Below are 18,158 nucleotides of genomic sequence, written 5' to 3' on the forward strand. Positions count from 1 at the left end.
CTGACTCCTGCTGCTGCTGCTCACAGCCAGGGATCACGTTGGGATTGTGGCAGCACTGTGAGAGCTCGGATTTTCCTGAGGGATCCAGTACTAGTTCAGCCGAGGCGATGGGTTTCACCCTGAGACACTGGGTGTCCACTTCATCCACAGAGGCTGCCTGACCCACTGAGTTCCTCCAGAACGGTGTTAATTTAATTAGCCAGATTAAAAATCCCCAGATACCCTACCCCCCGGTGGGATTTGAACTTGTTTCTTTGGATGGTTAGTCCAAACCCTTTCGATTACTTGTGTAGGATTCCCTAAAGGTTAACTTGCAGGTGGAGTCTGTGGTGAGGAAGGCAAATGTGATATTAGCATTCATTTCCAGAGGACTGGAATATAGGAGCAGGATGTGATGCTGAGGCTTCGTAAGGCACTGGCCAGGCTGCACTTTGATAATTATGAGCAGTTTTGGGCATCTTGTGGAAGGTGTGACAACAGTCAACAATCTAACCACTATGACCTTGCTGCCATTGAGATGGCAGGCCTCTCCCCCTGCTCTAGGCCTTTGCCTGTGGTAACCAGAAGAAATAGTTTGGATTTTATACATATCATCCTGGCTTTTAAAATCAAATGGTGCGATAAATCTTCCAGGCAGGAGAGCAGCTGCAAACGGGGAATGTTTACTTAATGGGAATTCACAGCGATGGTTCGTAAACAGTGCTGACAGGCCGATGGAACAGTCTGGAATCAAGGCTGCGGCCTGGCCAAAAGAAACATGCCAGGCCTGCCTCGGAATTCCTCTGTGCGGATTAAACCGAGGCCACGGCAGGAATCCCTCCATAATTAATGAGCAGCCAACAGATTTACTGTTCCCGCCTGATGTAGCGTCCCTGGACATCTCTTCTCTCAGTGCGCAGTCCACGCTTCGTTGGTGCTGTACAGTAAAGGCTCAAAGTTCACAACTCAAAGTCCATTTATTATCAAGTTACGTATACGTCACCGTATACTCTCTGAGATTCATTTACTTGCAGGCATTTACAGTAGAAAAGAGAAATACAATAGAATGAACGAAAACTACACACAAAAGCAGCCAAACAATCAAGATGCAAAAGATGAAAAACTGCGCAAATAGAAAAATAAATAAATAAATAATGTGGAGAACACGAGTTGAAGAGTCCTTGAAAGTGTGTCCATAGGTTGCAGAATCAGTTCAGAGTTGAGGTGAGTGAAGTTATCTGCTCTGGTTCAGAAGCCTAATGGTTGAAGGGTAATAACTGTTCCTGAATCTGGTGGTGTGGGACCTGATGGTTGAGGGGTAATAACTGTTCCTGAACCTGGTGTTGTGGGACCTGATGGTTGAGGGGTAATAACTGTTCCTGAACCTGATGGTTGAGGGGTAATAACTGTTCCAGAACCTGGTGGTGTGGGACCTGATGGTTGAGGGGTAATAACTGTTCCTGAACCTGGTGGTGTGGGACCTGATGGTTGAGGGGTAATAACTGTTCCTGAACCTGGTGTTGTGGGACCTGATGGTTGAGGGGTAATAACTGTTCCTGAACCTGATGGTTGAGGGGTAATAACTGTTACAGAACCTGGTGGTGTGGGACCTGATGGTTGAGGGGTAATAACTGTTCCTGAACCTGGTGGTGTTGGTCCTGATGGTTGAGGGGTAATAACTGTTCCTGAACCCGGTGGAGTGGGACCTGATGGTTGAGGGGTGATAACTGTTCCTGAACCCGGTGGTGTGGGACCTGATGGTTGAGGGGTAATAACTGTTCCTGAACCTGGTGGTGTGGGACCTGATGGTTGAGGGGTAATAACTGTTCCTGAACCTGGTGGTGTGGGACCTGATGGTTGAGGGGTAATAACTGTTCCTGAACCTGGTGGTGTTGGTCCTGATGGTTGAGGGGTAATAACTGTTCCTGAACCTGGTGGTGTGGGACCTGATGGTTGAGGGGTAATAACTGTTCCTGAACCTGGTGGTGTGGGACCTGATGGTTGAGGGGTAATAACTGTTCCTGAACCTGGTGGTGTGGGACCTGATGATTGTAGGGTAATAACTGTTCCTGAACCTGGTGGTGTGGGACCTGATGGTTGAGGGGTAATAACTGTCCCTGAACCTGGTGGTGTGGGACCTGAAGGTTGAGGGGTAATAACTGTTCCTGAACCTGGTGGTGTGGGACCTGATGGTTGAGGGGTAATGACTGTCCCTGAACCTGGTGGTGTGGGACCTGAAGGTTGAGGGGTAATAACTGTTCCTGAACCTGGTGGTGTGGAACCTGATGTTTGAGGGGTAATAACTGTTCCTGAACCTGGTGGTGTGGGACCTGATGGATGAGGGGTAATAACTGTTCCTGAACCTGGTGGTGTGGAACCTGATGTTTGAGGGGTAATAACTGTTCCTGAACCTGGTGGTGTGGGACCTGATGGATGAGGGGTAATAACTGTTCCTGAACCTGGTGGTGTGGGACCTGATGGATGAGGGGTAATAACTGTTCCTGAACCTGGTGGTGTGGGACCTGATGGATGAGGGGTAATAACTGTTCCTGAACCTGGTGGTGTGGGACCTGATGGTTGAGGGGTAATAACTGTTCCTGAACAAAAGGGGGGTGGGTGTGGTGAACTACATATACCTGTCTGGACACGCCCCCTGCTGACGGCTCCTGTGGCTCCTCCCACAGACCCCGGTATAAAGGCGATCAAGGCCTGAGCCCGGCCCTCAGTCTCCAGGATGTAGTATGATGGTCACTCACTGCTTGTTCCTTCTTCCAGTCAATAAAAGCCGATATCTCGCCTTTACGTCTCAGAGAGTTATTGATGGTGCATCACAGGAGCTGTAACTGGTGCCGCATCGCCTGGCCACGGAATTGTCAGAGTCGCGTGTTGGGGCAACACGCTGATGGAACAGTGAGCTTACCTCCACGGGCCATTCCCATGCGAGATAGGGTCAGAATTAAACCACTCGGCCCATCAAGTCCACTCTGCCATCCTACCGTGGCTGATTTATTATCAACCCATTCTCTTGCCTTCTCCCTGTAACTTTCAACACCCTGACTAATCAAGTCTGTTTTTAAATATACCCAGTCGACTTGGCCTCCACAGCCATTCATAGCAATAAATTCTATCGACTCATCGCCCTCTGGCTGAAGAAATTTCTCTCGTCTTTGGCTGAGTTGTGACCGAAGGCTGCACCTCTGACGTCCCTGGCAATCACCTTGACGGTGGAAAGGCGTGTAGAAGCAGTGGTGTCCTTTCATTTCCTGTACAAGGACCTTTGATTTAATCCTACTGCCACAGCACCAAATGACCTGTCTGACAACAAATGAGCTCAACAAGATTTATATTAGGCAACCTTTCCACCAGAGCGACTGGATCAGAATGCGCATTTACATCTATTATTTATCATTTTGTCTGAAGGGTCAGTCAGTTCTTGTATTGTCTTGGCTAATTTCTTTTCGATAAGGCTCCCTGACAGGAGCTAATCCATATATGCCGACTCCACTCACCTTAATATGGCAGGGGTGGGGCGTGACTTCACCACATCAATCCCATCAGATCATTGTCAGCAAGTACCCGGGCCCCTCTCTGTTGTGAAAGAGGACAGAAAGAAAAGGCTTCAATAACCTACGTTTTGAAGGCTGATTACTAATGACAGCTTGACGTGTCCTAAGCAAAGATAATGACATTTTGGATCATGTCTGCAGAGCTGACGTGTCTATCAGCCTGCTGAGTAGTTCTGGATTATGAGAACAGGACAAAGCAGCAATGTCCTTGGAAGGTGTACGTGAGGCACTAGTGTTGGAAGAGGTCGCCGAGGCCTGCAGGTTTAACTTGTGCACAGTGAGTCCCGATGTTGAGACCCAGAGGTCGGCCAGGCCTGCAGGGGAAGGCTGAAGGTCAAAGTTCAGCACTCGGCAAGACCAGGGGGAAAATCCGAGATCGTAGGTTAAGGCCCAAAGGTCTACTTGTCAGAGGTAGAAGTCCAAGAACGTAGGCAAAAGTCCGAAGGATGAAACCCCTGGGTCAGCTTGTCCAGAGGTCTGAGGCCTGATTGACAGTGAATCTGCAAATTTGCGCCAAGCGCTGGAGGTTAGAGGCTTAGAGTCCGGGGCCCACAACTAGAGGCCTGAAGTTGGCCTGTCCTGGGGATGGAGGCCTGTCTGATTGAGAGTGGGAGGGCGAGAGAGGGGCTTGTTTTGCTGCTGTTGTCTTGTTTTCATTCGTTTTGCTTTGTTGTTGATTGTGTTGTTCTCCGAGTGTTGTGGACATGCTATGTTGGCACTGGAATGTGTGGAGGCACTTGTAGGCTGCCCCAGAGCACATCCTTGGGTGTGTTGGTTGTTAACACAAATAACACATTTCACTGTATGATTTGATTTACACATGAAAATAGATATAAATCTGTTTGATAAGGGCAATATCTGGGGTTTTGGATGGTGGGTGGAGGTATATCTCTATCGAAGGAAATGTAACATGCTCCTTCCCTCTGCTAACCTGCAGGTCACCCTTGGGCAAGGTGTAGCACCCGATCAGGGTCACGTGAAGCCACGGGAGCAGGTGGTGGATGGTTGTATGAGCAGCCGGTGCAGATCACAAGTCCTGGTTATGTGACCACTGACGCCAGGCAGACAGTCTCTGAAGAGTATTGATAATGGCTGGGGTCACCCGTCTTGTAAAGACACTGCCCAGAAGAAGGCAATGGCAAACCACTTCTGTAGAAAAATTTGCCAAAAACAATTATAGGCATGGAAAGACCATGATCGCTCACATCATACAACAGGGCAGGTAACAAGCAAACAAATAACCAGGTAGTTATTGATCAGTGAGCATTCCACAGAGGTTCAAAGTTCAAAGTAAATTTATTATCAAAGTGCCTAAATGCTTCCTTGAGATTCATTTTCTTGCAGGCATTCACAGTAGTGGGAAATTATTGGAGAAGTTTCTTAGGGATTGGGTCTACCCACATATAAAGCATGGAGTTATTTATGACAGTTGATGTGGCTTTATGTGGTGGTGGGGGCTTACGTCTGACAAACTTAGCTGAGATTTTTGAGGTGGTGATGAAGGCAGAGCTGTGGTACTCAAATGGTTAAAACAGCCAGCGATGCCAAGGAGCATCTGAAGTGGTCAAGACTTAGAGAAAGTGGGAGGGAGACCAAGGGGAATGTGGGTAGGGGGAGGGGGAGAAGGGCTGGTTCGTGGATGCTGGGGCAAGTCGGGTGGAGTAACCTGGGGTAGGGGGTGAGTTGTGGACAGGTGCTTGGTGGCAACAGCAATGGTCCAGTGCAAGGGCAGAATCAGGTGTAATGTCACTAGTATATGTCATGAAATTTGTTTTGTGGCAGCTGTACATTGCAAACTCAGAAAACAAAATGCTATAAATTTCAATAAGAAATATATATACTGTGCAAATTTACATATCTCGGGTGTCTAAGACTTTTACACAATATCTCCAACCTCCATAAGCCCATAAGACAAAGGAGCAGAATTAGGCCATTCAGCCCATCGAGTCCACACCACCATTTCATCATGGCTGATCCCAGATCCCACTCAACCCCATACATCTGCCTTCTCGCCATATCCTTTGATGCCCTGACCGATCAGGAAATGATCAACTGCAGCCTTAAATATACACATGGACTGGGTCTCCACTGCAGTCTGTGGCAGAGCATTCCACAGATTCACTACTCTCTGGCTAAAAAAATTCCTCCCTAACTCTGTTCTAAAGGGTCGCCCCTCAATTTTGAGGCTGTGCCCCCTCTAGTTCTGGATACCCCCACCAAAGGAAACATCCTCTCCACACCCACCCTATCTAGTCCTTTCAACATTCAGTAGATTTCAATGAGATCCCCCACCATTCTCCTAAATTCCAGTGAGTACAGGCCCAAAGCTGACAAATGCTCCTTATATGTTAACCCCTTCATTCCCAGAATCATCCTCGTGAACCTCCCCTGGACTCTCTCCAATAGCAACACATCCTTTATAAGATATGAGGCCCAAAACTGTTGACAATACTCTGTGCGGCCTGAGTAGAGTCTTATGAAGGCTCAGCATTATCTTGCTTTTATATCCTGTTCTCCTGGAAATAAATGCCAACATTGCATTTGCCTTCTTTACCACAGACTCAACCTGTAAGTTAACCTTCTGGAAGTCTTGCACAAGGATTCCCAAGTCCCTCTGCAGCTCTGATGTTTGAACCTTCTCCCCATTTAGATAACAGTCTGCAATATTGTTCCTTTCACCACTCTCTCTAGCAATGTGTGGTACCCACCTGCTTCAAACAGACTTCAATAGTACTGGTGCCCAAGGGGAGAGTGGTAATCTTTCTATCACCCAGTGGTACATCTATCCACAGTGATGAAGTGTTTTGAGAGGCTGGTGTGGATGCAACAGGTCCACAGCAGACACTCTCTTTTTGGCTCTTCATTCAACCCTGGAACATCAGGATGCTCTTTATCGAATGCAGCTCAGCATTTAACACCATTGTCCCCACACAACTAATCAGCAAGCTCCAAGTCCTGGGCCTCAAAACTCCCTTGTGTCATTGGATCTTGGATTTCCTCACTTATAGAGCCCACTTAGTTTGTATTGGCAGAAACATCTCCTCCACAATCTCCATCAGCACAGGGATGTGTGCTTAGCCCCCTGTTCTACTCGCTCTGCACCTATGACTGTGTGGCTAAGATAAGCTTCAACACCATATACACGTTTGCTGATGACACCACTGTATTCAGCACACAGGAGGGAGATTGAAAATTTGGCTGAGTGGAGTAATAACGACAACCTTTCACTCAATCAGGAACTGATTGTAGACTGCAGGAGAGGGAAACCAGAGGCCCAGGAGCCAGTCCTCATTGGAGGATCTGAGGTGGAGAGAGTCAGTAACTTTAAATTCCTGGGGTGTCACTGTCTCAGAAGACCTGTCCTGGACCCATGGTGTAAATATAATTATAAAGGAAGCACGTCAGCATCTCTACTTCCTCAGCAGTCTGTGGAGACTCAGAATGTCATCAAAAACCTTGGCAAGCTTCTATAGACGTGTGGTGACCGGCTGCGTTACGGCCTGGTCTGCGAACAACAACGCCTTTGAAAATCCTACAAAAGGTAGTGGATTTGACCCAGCACATCACGGCTAAAGCCTTTCAACCACTGAGCACATTTACATGAAATGTTGCCGTAGTGTCTATCATCAATGATCCTCATCACCCAGGACATGCCCTCTTCCCATTGTTACCATCAGGGAGGAGGTACAGGAGCCTGAAGGCACACACTCAATGACTCAGGAACGGCTCCTTCTCCTCTGCCATCAGATTTCTGAATGGACCATGAACCCATGAACACTACCTCATTACTTTGTTTATTTTTCTTATTATACTCTTAGTAATTTTTATGTACTGCTGCCACAAAACAAGGAATTTCATGACAGATGTCAGTGATAATAAACCCGATTCTGATTCTCATTCTCTTCCCCGGAAGCTGTGGGGGCAGTCACTGACTCCCTTCGAACTGAGGCTGATAGATTGCTGGATATTTTGGGAATCGTGAAATGTGGGAAGAAGGTGGAAAATTAGTTATGACGTGTTACTTGTTTTCTTCATTACAGGGAGAGGCAATTTGACCCAGTGGGTCCATGAAATCTAGCTCACTGGGTCTATGCTGGCCCTGAACAGAGGCATCCCTTCTGACCCATTCCACTCCTTATTCCTGCTGCTCTCTATCTCTTTATGGGGAGGCACATCAGCGTAGCAGTTAGTGACTCAGGTTCAATTCCTGCCACAGTCTGTAAGGAGTTTGTACATTCTCCCCGTGACCGAGTAGATTTTCTCTGGGTGCTCTGGTATCCCCCAACATTCCAAGTTCGTAAGGTGTAGGGTTAGTAAGTTTGGGATGCTATGTTTATGCCAGAAGCGTAGTGACACCTGCGAGCTGCCTCCAGCAGACCCTTGGACTGTGCTGGTTGTCAACACAAACAATGCATTTCACTGTGTGTTTCAATGGAAATAAATCAGAATCAGTTTTAATATCACCAGCATATGTCATGAAATTTGTTGTTATGTGGCAGCAATACATTGCAAAATGTAGTAAGATAAACTGTAAATTACAGTTAAGGTGTGTGTATATATATTTAAAAAATTATATTAAATAAGTAGTGCAAAAACACAAAAAAATTAGTGAGGTAGAGTTCATGGGTTCATTGTCCATTCAGAAGTCCGACAGCAGAGGGGAAAACTGTTTCTGAATTGTTGAGTGTGTGCCTTCAGGCTTCTGTACCTCCTACCTGATGGTGGGAGTTGAACTAATCTAATCAAATCGCTTTGTTCCCCTACAATTGTTCTCACTGAGGGCCCATCAGTTTCCATTGCCAACACCAACACTAGGAAAAATTTACAGTGGCCATATAACCATATAACCATATAACAACAGGCCATCTCAGCCCTTTTAGTCCATGCCGAACGCTTACTCTCACCTAGTCCCACTGACCTGTGCTCAGCCTATAACCCTCCATTCCTTTCCTGTCCATATACCTATCCAATTTTACTTTAAATGACAATACCGAACCTGCCTCTACCACTTCTACTGGAAGCTCATTCCACACAGCTACCGCTCTGAGTAAAGAAATTCTCCCTCATGTTACCCTTAAACTTTTGCCCCCTAACTCTCAACTCATGTCCTCTTGTTTGAACCTCCCATATTCTCAATGGGAAAATCCTATCGATGCTAACTCTATCTATCCCCTCATAATTTTAAATACCTCTATCAAGTCCCCCCTCAACCTTCTACGCTCCAAAGAATAAAGACCTAACTTGTTCAATCTTTCCTTGTAACTTAGGTGCAGAAACCTAGGTAACATTCTAGTAATTAGAGAGAGTGCAGAGACGATTTACTAGGATGTTACCTGGGTTTCAGCAATTAAGTTACAGAGAAAGGTTGAACAAGTTAGGTCTCTATTCATTGAAGCGTAGAAGGTTGAGGGGGGATTTGATCGAGGTATTTAAAATTTTGAGAGGGATAGATAGAGTTGACGTGAACAGGCTGTTTCCATTGAGAGTAGGGGAGATTCAAACTAGAGGACATGATTTGAGAGTTAGGGGGCAGAAGTTTAAGGGAAACACGAGGGGGTAGTTCTTTACTCAAAGAGTGATAGCTGTGTGGAATGAGCTTCCTGTAGAAGTAGTAGAGGCCAGTTCAGTTGTGTCATTTAAGGTAAAATTGGATAGGTATATGGACAGGAAAGGAGTGGAGGGTTATGGGCTGAGTGCGGGTAGGTGGGACTAGGTGAGATTAAGGGTTCGGCACGGACTAGGAGGGCCAAGATGGCCTGTTTCCGTGCTGTGATTGTTATATGGTTATATGGTTATAATCTTCTCTGTACTCTCTCTATTTTGTTGACATCTTTCCTATAATTTGGTGACCAGAACTGTACACAACACTCCAAATCCAGCCTTACCAATGCCTTGTACAATTTTAACATTACATTCCAACTCCTATACTCAATGCTCTGATTTATAAAGGCCAACATACCAAAAGCTTTCTTCAGCACCCTATCCACATGAGATTCCACCTTCAGGGAACTATACACCATTATTCCTAGATCACTCTGTTCTACTGCATCCTTCAATGCCCTACCTTTTACCATGTGTGTCCTATTTGGATTATTCCTTCCAAAATATAGCACCTCACACTTATCAGCATTAAGCTCCACGCCATCATTCAGCCCACTCTTCTAATTGGCCTAAATCTCTCTGCAAACTTTGAAAAACCTACTTCATTATCCACAATGCCACCTACCTTAGTATCATCTGCATACTTACTAATCCAATTTACCACCCCATCATCCAGATCATTAATGTATATGACAAACAACATTGGACCCAGTACAGATCCCTGAGGCACACCACTAGTCACCTGCCTCCAACCTGACAAACGGTTATCCACCACTACTCTCTGGCATATCCCATCCAGCCACTGTTGAATCCATTTTACTACTTCAATATTAATACCTAACGATTAACCTTCCTAACTAACCTTCCATGTGGAACTTTGTCAAAGGCCTTACTGAAGTCCATATAGACAACATCCACTGCTTTACCCTCGTCAACTTTCCTTGTAACCTCTTCAAAAAATTCAATAAGATTTGTCAAGCATGACCTTCCATGCACAAATCCTTGTTGACTGTTCCTAATCAGACCCCGTCTATCTAGATAGTTATATATACCAACTCTAAGAATACTTTCCATTAATTTACCCACCACTGACGTCAAACTTACAGGCCGATAATTGCTAGGTTTACTCGTAGAACCCTTTTTAAACAATGGAACCAGATGAGCAATACTCCAATCCTCCGCCACTATCCCCGTTTCTAATGACATTTGAAATATATCTGTCAGAGCCCCTGTTGTTTCTACACTAGCCTCCCTCAAGGTCCTAGGGAATATCCTGTCAGGATCTGGAGATTTATCCACTTTTATATTCCTTAAAAGCGCTGGTACTTCCTCCTCTTTAATCTTCATAATTTCCATAACTTCTCTACTTGTTTCCCTTACTTTACACAATTCAATATCCTTCTCCTTAGTGAATACCAAAGAAAAGAAATTGTTCAAAATCTCCCCCATCTCTTTCGGCTCCACACATAGCTGTCCACTCTGATTCTCTAAGGGACCAATTTTATCCCTCACTATTCTTTTGTTATTAATATAACTGTAGAAACCCTTTGGATTTATTTTCACCTTACTTGCCAAAGCAACCTCATATCTTCTTTTAGCTTTTCTAATTTCTTTCTTAAGATTCTTACATTCTTTATATTCCTCGAGCACCTCATTTACTCCATGCTGCCTATATTTATTGTAGATATCTCTCTTTTTCCTAACCAAGTTTCCAATGTCCCTTGAAAACCATGGCTTTCTCAAACTTTTAATCTTTCCTTTCAACCTAACAGGAACATAATGATTCTGTACCCTCAAAATTTCACCTTTAAATGACTGCCATTTCTCTATTACATCCTTCCCATAAAACAAATTGTCCCAGTCCACTCCTTCTAAATCCTTTCGCATCTCCTCAAAGTTAGCCTTTCTCCAATCAAAAATCTCAACCCTGGGTCCTGCTAACTCACCCACTCCCACTCAACTTCAGTCGTCCCATCACTGAACTGTTCCTCCAACCTACGGACTCACTTTCAATGACGCTTCATCCACATGTTATTGAAGTTTATTGCCTGGTTATTTAATATTATTTTTTCTAATATGTTATTTTTCTTTTTCTTATTAGCACAGTTATCTTTTGCACATGGGTTGTTTGTCCACTTCATTATGCGTGGTCTTTCATTGATTCTATTGGGTTTCTTTCTATTTACTGTGAATGCCCAGGAAAATCTGAATCTCAGAGTTGTGGTAGTTGTTTATGGTGTCCAATGATGACAGGAAACCTGTGTGGGAGAGTTCTTAAGGAGGAAAAGCCGTTGAAGTGGGCAGTTCCACACTCTTGACCTCAGAAGTCCAGATCCAGTTGTGCGAGCAAGTATCACAAACTTGCTTGGTCTTCCTCGGTAGCAGTGGATAACCATGGCATCTTCTGTGCCTTGTTGTGCTCTTCTCTCTCCACAGAGTGCAGCAGAACCACCTTCCTGGCGGTTGGATCTCATCCGCCCAATCTCCCGGAGCTGACTTGGCATGCCAGGGTAGGCCTGTGCCCTTCTCACTGGGGTAAGAGGCTGCTGGCTGCCCTCACCTGGTTTAGCCCTCCTGTCAAAGCGGTGTACCGGGGTGTGGCCACTGTCACATGCAAAAAGCTTCTCGCAGCCACCAAGGAGAACTGAGTGTCTGGTGGGGGCCAAAGGTGAGCGAGTTGCCCTGGAATGGACACTACAAGCCCCTCCCTGGACATCCTGTGTTGTATATGGTGACATATATTTACTCTGAAAATAAATTTACTTTGAACTTTGATACCTGGTGAGGTGGAGTCAGGGGTAAAAAGGGAACCAGGAGAAGGAAATAACAGATACATCCCAATTCACTGGATCGGACCTGGTATTAACACACAGAAGCTTCAGTGGTGTCAGCTTAATGAATCAACCTCCCCGTTTCACTCACACAGTCAGGGAAACAGACAAGATGTTTGTTTCTTTGGCATTTGCAGAATTACCTTCTTGAGCACTGAAGGATAGCGGTAAAGTCTGGAACTGTCACAGCCGGACTGGCTCTGACAAGCCACTTTGATTTATGAGCCTAATTCTCCCACAACAGATACTCAGGCGAGTTATAAAAGTATTTTTCTTGCCTTTATTTTGCTTTTATCATGTCTGTGTTTGATAAAATGATTGATGATCTCACCTCCACCACCCGAGCAAATCTAAAACTCAGCTGGTATTAGACCATATGACATAGGAGCAGAATTAGACCATTCAGCCCATCGTGTCTGCTCTGCAATTCCATCATGGCTGATTTATTATCCCTCTCAACCCTATTCTCCCTTCTCCCCATAACCTTTGACACTCTGACTAATCAAGAACTTATCAAAGTCACTTTAAATATACCCAATGACTTGGCTTCCACAATCATCTGTGGCAATGAATTCTACAGACTTGCCACCATCTGGTGAAGGGAATCCCTTCTCATCTCTGTTGTAAAGGGATGTCCTTGTATTCTGAGGCTGTGCTCTGTGGTTCTAGACTATAGGAACCATCCTCTCCATATCCGCTCTATCTAGGCCTTTCAATATTCAATATTCAATATTTCCACCAACCCACCCCCCACATTCTTCAAATTCGGGCCCAGAGCCTTCAAATACTCCTCATACATTAACCCTTTCATTCCTGGGATCACTCTTGTGAACCTCCTCTGGAATCACTCCAATGCCAACTCATCTTTTCTTTGATAAAGGGCCCAAAACTGCTCATAATGCTCCGAGTGTGATCTGACCAGAGCTTTATAAAGCCTCAGCATCACATCCTTGCTTTTGTATTCTAGTCCTCTCGAAATGAATGCCAACATTGCATTTGCCTCCCCTACCATCCACTCAACCTGCAAGTTAACCTTTAGGGAATCCTGAAAAGGACTCCCAAGTCCCTTTGCACCTCTGATTTTATTTTTGAAGTGCTTTCCTATTTATATAAGAGTCTGTGCCTTTATTCCTTCTAACAAAGTGCACGGCCATACACTTCCCTGCACTATATTCCATTGGCCACTTCTTTGCCCATTCTCCCAATCTGTCCAAGTCCTGCAGACTCCCTGCCTTCTCAACACTACCTGCCTCTCCACCTATTTTTGCATCATCTGCAAAATTGGCCACAAAGCCGTCAATTCTGTCATCCAAATCATTGACATAAAATGTAGAATGTAGCACCTACAGAACACAACTAGTCAATGGCAGCCAACCAGAAAAGACCTCCTTTATTCCCACTCTGCCTCCTGCCAGTCAGCCAATCTTCTATCCATGCTAGTATCTTTCTTTCAATACCATGAGCTCTTAACTTGTTAAGCAGCCTCATGTGTGGCACATTATCAAAGGCCTTCTGAAAATACAAGTACACAACATCCACCGAGTCTCCTTTGTTTACCCTGCTTGCGATTTCCTCAAATAATTCCAACAGATTTGTCAAACAAGATATCCCCTTAAGGAAACCATGCTGACTTTGGCCTATTTTATCATGTGCTTCCAAATACGCCAAAACCTCATCTTTAATAATTATGGATTCTAACATCTTCCTAACCACTGAAGTTAGTCTAATTGGCCTCTAATTTCCTTTCTTCTGCCTCCCTCCTTTCTTAAAGAGTGGATTGACATTTCTGATTTTCCAGTTCTCTGGAGCCCTTCCAGAATCTATGTTCTTGAAAGACCATTATCAATACCTCCACTACCTCCACATACAGTCACCTAGCACAGAAACAGGTGCTTAAACCCACTGTATCAGTGCTGGTCATCAAGAACCTATCCATCCCATTCCTATTTACCAGCATTTGGTCTGTGACCTTGAGGATGTAAGATGCTTTTTAAATGTTGTGAAAGTTTCTGCCTCAGGCAGTGGATTCCAAATTCCAACATCTCCCTGCCCCAGGGTAAAAACAGTCCCCAGATCCCCTCAAATCCTCTTACCCATTACCTTTTGAAGATTTTTAAAGATTAAAAATTCAAAGTTCAAAGTAAATTTTATTAGCGAAGTACGTATACTGTATATCACCATATACAACCCTGAGATTCGTTTTCCCATGGGCATACTCAATAAATCAATAGAATAGCAATTATAACAGGATCAATGAAAGATCAACCAGAGTGCAGAAGGCAACAAACTGTGCAAATGTAAATATAAATAAATAGCAATAAATAACCAGAACATGAGATAATGAGATAAAGAGCCCATAAAGTGAGATTTTTGGTTGTAGGAACATCTCAATGGACAGGCGAGGAAGTGTCCCCTTTTGTTCAAGATCCTGATGTTTGTGGGGTAGTAACTGTTCATGAACCTGGTGGTGTGAGTCCTGAGGTTCTTGTACCTTCTACCTGATGGCAGCAGTGAGAAAAGAGCATGGCCTGGGTGGTGGGGATCTCTGATGATGGATGCTGCTTTCCAATAACAGCATACCATGCAGATGTGCTCAATGTTGGGAGGGCTTTACCGGGTCAAATCCACTACATTTTGTAGGATTTTCCATTCAAAGGCATTGGTGTTTCCATACCAGGCTGTGATGTAGCCAATTGGCATACTTTCCACTACAGAGCTATGGAAATTTGACAAAGTTTTAGATGTCATGGTTTCCTTCTCCTGAAATCAACAGTCAGTTCCTTGGTCTTATTGACAGTGAGTGAGAGGTTGTTATTACACCACTCAGACAGATTTTCAATCTCTCTCTTCTATGCTGATTCGTCACCCCCAAACAGTCACCAGACTTGCATATGGTGTTGGAGCTGTATTTAGCCACACAGTCAGAGGTGCCAAGCAGGGAGTCTGATTTGTTACGTCTGCATCAAACATGACAAACATAAAAACTTACAGAGAAATGCTGGGGGCAGTCCTTAAGCGTCGACACACTTGCAGTGCCAAAGTAGCATGCCGACAACTCAGTAACTCTGACCCGAACACCTTTGGAATGCAGGAGGAAACCAGAGCACCAAGCAGTCAGGAGAGGAATCTCCAAGCAGTAGCAGGAATTGAACCCTGATCGTTGGTGCTGTAAAGCATTACACCTTACGCTACCGCGACGCCCTGTGACCCAAAGACCACCCCGTCAATGTTCAGCTCTTGCTCAGCATCCTCTGCCTTCACCCCACTCCCAACATCCCTGAAGTATATTCAAAATTCAAAGTCAATTTATGCGGCATATTAACATATACAATGCTGAGATTCGTATTCTTGCAGGCATTCACAGTAAAACAAAAAAGTGCGATAGAATCGATGAAAAACTGCGTAAAAAAAGCCGACAACCAGGGAGCATAGGAAGACAAACGGCAGAAATGCAAAAATAATAATAAATAACAAAGTCTGAGAATTGTAGAGTCCATGAAATTAGTCTATAGGTTGCAGAATCACTTCAGTGTTGAGCTGAGTGAAATTACCCACACTGGTTCAGGAGTCTATTCATAGAAGGGTAATAACTGTTCCTGAACCTGGTGGTGTGGGACCTGACGGTTGAGGGGTAATAACTGTTCTTGTAATAACCCCTCAGCCATCAGGTCCCGCATCACCAGGTTCAGGAACAGTTATTACCCCTCAGCCATCAGGTCCTACCCCACCAATTTCAGGAACAGTTGTTACCCAACAACCATCAGGTCCCACACCACCATGTTCAGGAACAATTGTTACCCCTCACCCATCAGATCCCACACCACCAGGGTCAGGAACAGTTATTACCCCTCAACCATCATGTCCCACACCACCAGGTTCAGGAACAGTTATTACCCCTCAGCCATCAGGTCCCACACCACCATGTTCAGGAACAATTGTTACCCCTCAACCATCAGGTCCCACACCACCAGGTTCAGGAACAGTTATTACCCCTCAACCATCAGGTCCCACACCACCAGGTTCAGGAACAGTTATTACCCCTCAACCATCAGGACCCAGACCACCAGGTTCAGGGATAGTTATTACCCCTCAACCATCAGGTCCCACACCACCAGGTTCAGGAACAGTTATTACCCCTCAACCATCAGGTCCCACACCACCAGGTTCAGGAACAGTTATTACCCCTCAACCATCAGGCTACTGAACCAACATGGATTTCTTCACTCACATCAACTCTGAACTGATCCCACAACTACAGAGTCACTGTCAAGGACTCTATAGGTCATGTTCTCAGTTGTATTTATTTACTTTTATAACTGTTTTTTTTTGTATTTGCAGATTTTGTCTTCGTTTGAACGTTGGTGGTCTGTCAGTCTTTGTGTGGAGTTTTTCACTGATTCTGTTGTATTCCTTCGTTCTACAGTGAATGCCTGCAAGAAAATGAACCTGTGGGTAATGTATGGTGATGTATGCGTACTGTGATAATAACTTTATTTTGAACTTTAAGGAGAAGGGAACAGAAAGATGTGGTGATGGGAAGGATGAGAAAGTTTCTTGCACCACATCAACTAAACAGAAGTACCAGCATGGAGCAGAGGGGCTGAACAGCCTGTTGCTGCATTGTCTGTTCAAAACAAACTAAACAGTAAAACATCCTGCAAGCCTACATTTAAATTGGCAATTAAATTCTGCTGCTGCCTGTGTGGGTATTATCTGTGATCAGGTATAATTTGTATGCTCTGGGAGCTGCAGGTATTAAAACACAAATGTAAAACCATTGGAGGAGATTAAATTCACCGAACGCTCGACACACATCGAAATGAGAAGTTAAAGAATAGTAATGACTCGCTGACAAGAGATGTTCTCCGACCTGCAAGCTTGCCTTGCTGCTCAATTAATCATCCCTTTCTCTGAGCACCGCATCAATCTAACCGAAATCAGATTTATTTTTCTCCCCATTTCACTCAATCTTCGATAAACTTTTATTGAAAAGTGCTTGCTGCTGCTTGCCGGAGGGGCTTCTTCCCAAGCCAGCAGCTGAAGGGAAGGAGCTTGGCGTTGGAGCAGGCATCTGACTCCACTGACTGTCCGAAACCCGCACTGCCTGGTAACGGTTAGTGTGACGCTGTTACAGCTCGGAGTCTTCGGCATGCAAGTCAGGCACTGTTCCGTAAGGGGTCTCTGTACGTCCTCCAAACGGAAAGAGTGGGTGTCCTCTGGCTCCTCCAGTGTAAAGTCATACTGGGTAGGTTAACTGCTCATGTGAATTGTCTTGCAAACAGGTTGGGCTTAATCGTGTTTGTCAGTTGTTGCTGGGATGGTGCGACCTGCGACCTGCGACCTGCTCCTCGCTTTATCGCTAAACATAGAAGTAACCCCATTCTGAGAGGACCCAGAATCCGATCAGGCTTAATATCACTGACTTACGCCATCAAATGTGTTGTTATGCTGCAGCAGTCTAGTGTAGTACCCAAAAAAGTACAAAATACATGGTAAAAACATTAAAACAAATCAGTAGTGCAAAAAGGAAGCAAAGTACAGTAGTGAGTTTGTGTTGGTGGGTTCCGGGACTATTCACAAATGTGATGGCAGAGGGGGAGAAGCTGCTCCTAAACTGGTGAGTGTATGTCTCCAGGCTCCTACACCATTGAACCAGCCAGAAGAGAATTGTCCTGGGTGATGGTGGTCCTTAATAATGGATGCTGCCTTTTGAAGATTTCCCTGATGCTGGTGAGGTAGTGCCCATGAGGGAACTGGCTGAATTTATAACTTTCTGCAGTTTTTTCAGTCCTGAAATACCAGATGGTGATGAATCCAGTTAGACTGCCGGCCAAACCATAGGGAGCATAAAGGCTGCAGCATTATGTACCCTAATGTAAACAGCTCCAGAGAGAGTGTGACAGTGCAGACACCATGGACACTGTATCTCCAGTGAGAGCAGGGTGCCCTCAGTGTGACAGTGCAGACACCATGGCCACAGTATCTCCAGGGAGAACTGGGCGCCATCAGTGTGACAGTCCAGACACCAGGCACCATGGACACTGTATCTCCAGTGAGAGCGGACTCCCTCAGTGTGACAGTGCAGACATCAGGCACCATGGACACTGTATCTCCAGTGAGAACTGGGCACCCTCAGTGTGACAGTGTAGACACCATGGACACTGTATCCCAGTGAGAGCTG

General features: G+C 45.1%; 1 long non-coding RNA gene across 2 annotated transcripts; it reads left to right on the forward strand.

Moving 5' to 3' along the window:
• Window positions 1-276: 276 nt before the first annotated feature.
• Window positions 277-17,400, forward strand: LOC132389237 (uncharacterized). Of its 2 annotated transcripts, none has more exons than XR_009510460.1 (3): window positions 277-1,203; window positions 4,483-4,767; window positions 11,583-12,213. It is a non-coding gene; the product is annotated as an uncharacterized LOC132389237 (long non-coding RNA). The 2 variants fall into 2 exon arrangements; XR_009510459.1 differs by lacking the exon at window positions 11,583-12,213 and adding an exon at window positions 16,316-17,400 and having other exon boundaries at window positions 278-1,203.
• The last annotated feature ends 758 nt before the right edge of the window (window positions 17,401-18,158 follow it).

The sequence above is a fragment of the Hypanus sabinus genome, unplaced genomic scaffold, assembly GCF_030144855.1.
Source record: "Hypanus sabinus isolate sHypSab1 unplaced genomic scaffold, sHypSab1.hap1 scaffold_511, whole genome shotgun sequence".
NCBI lineage: Eukaryota > Metazoa > Chordata > Chondrichthyes > Myliobatiformes > Dasyatidae > Hypanus > Hypanus sabinus.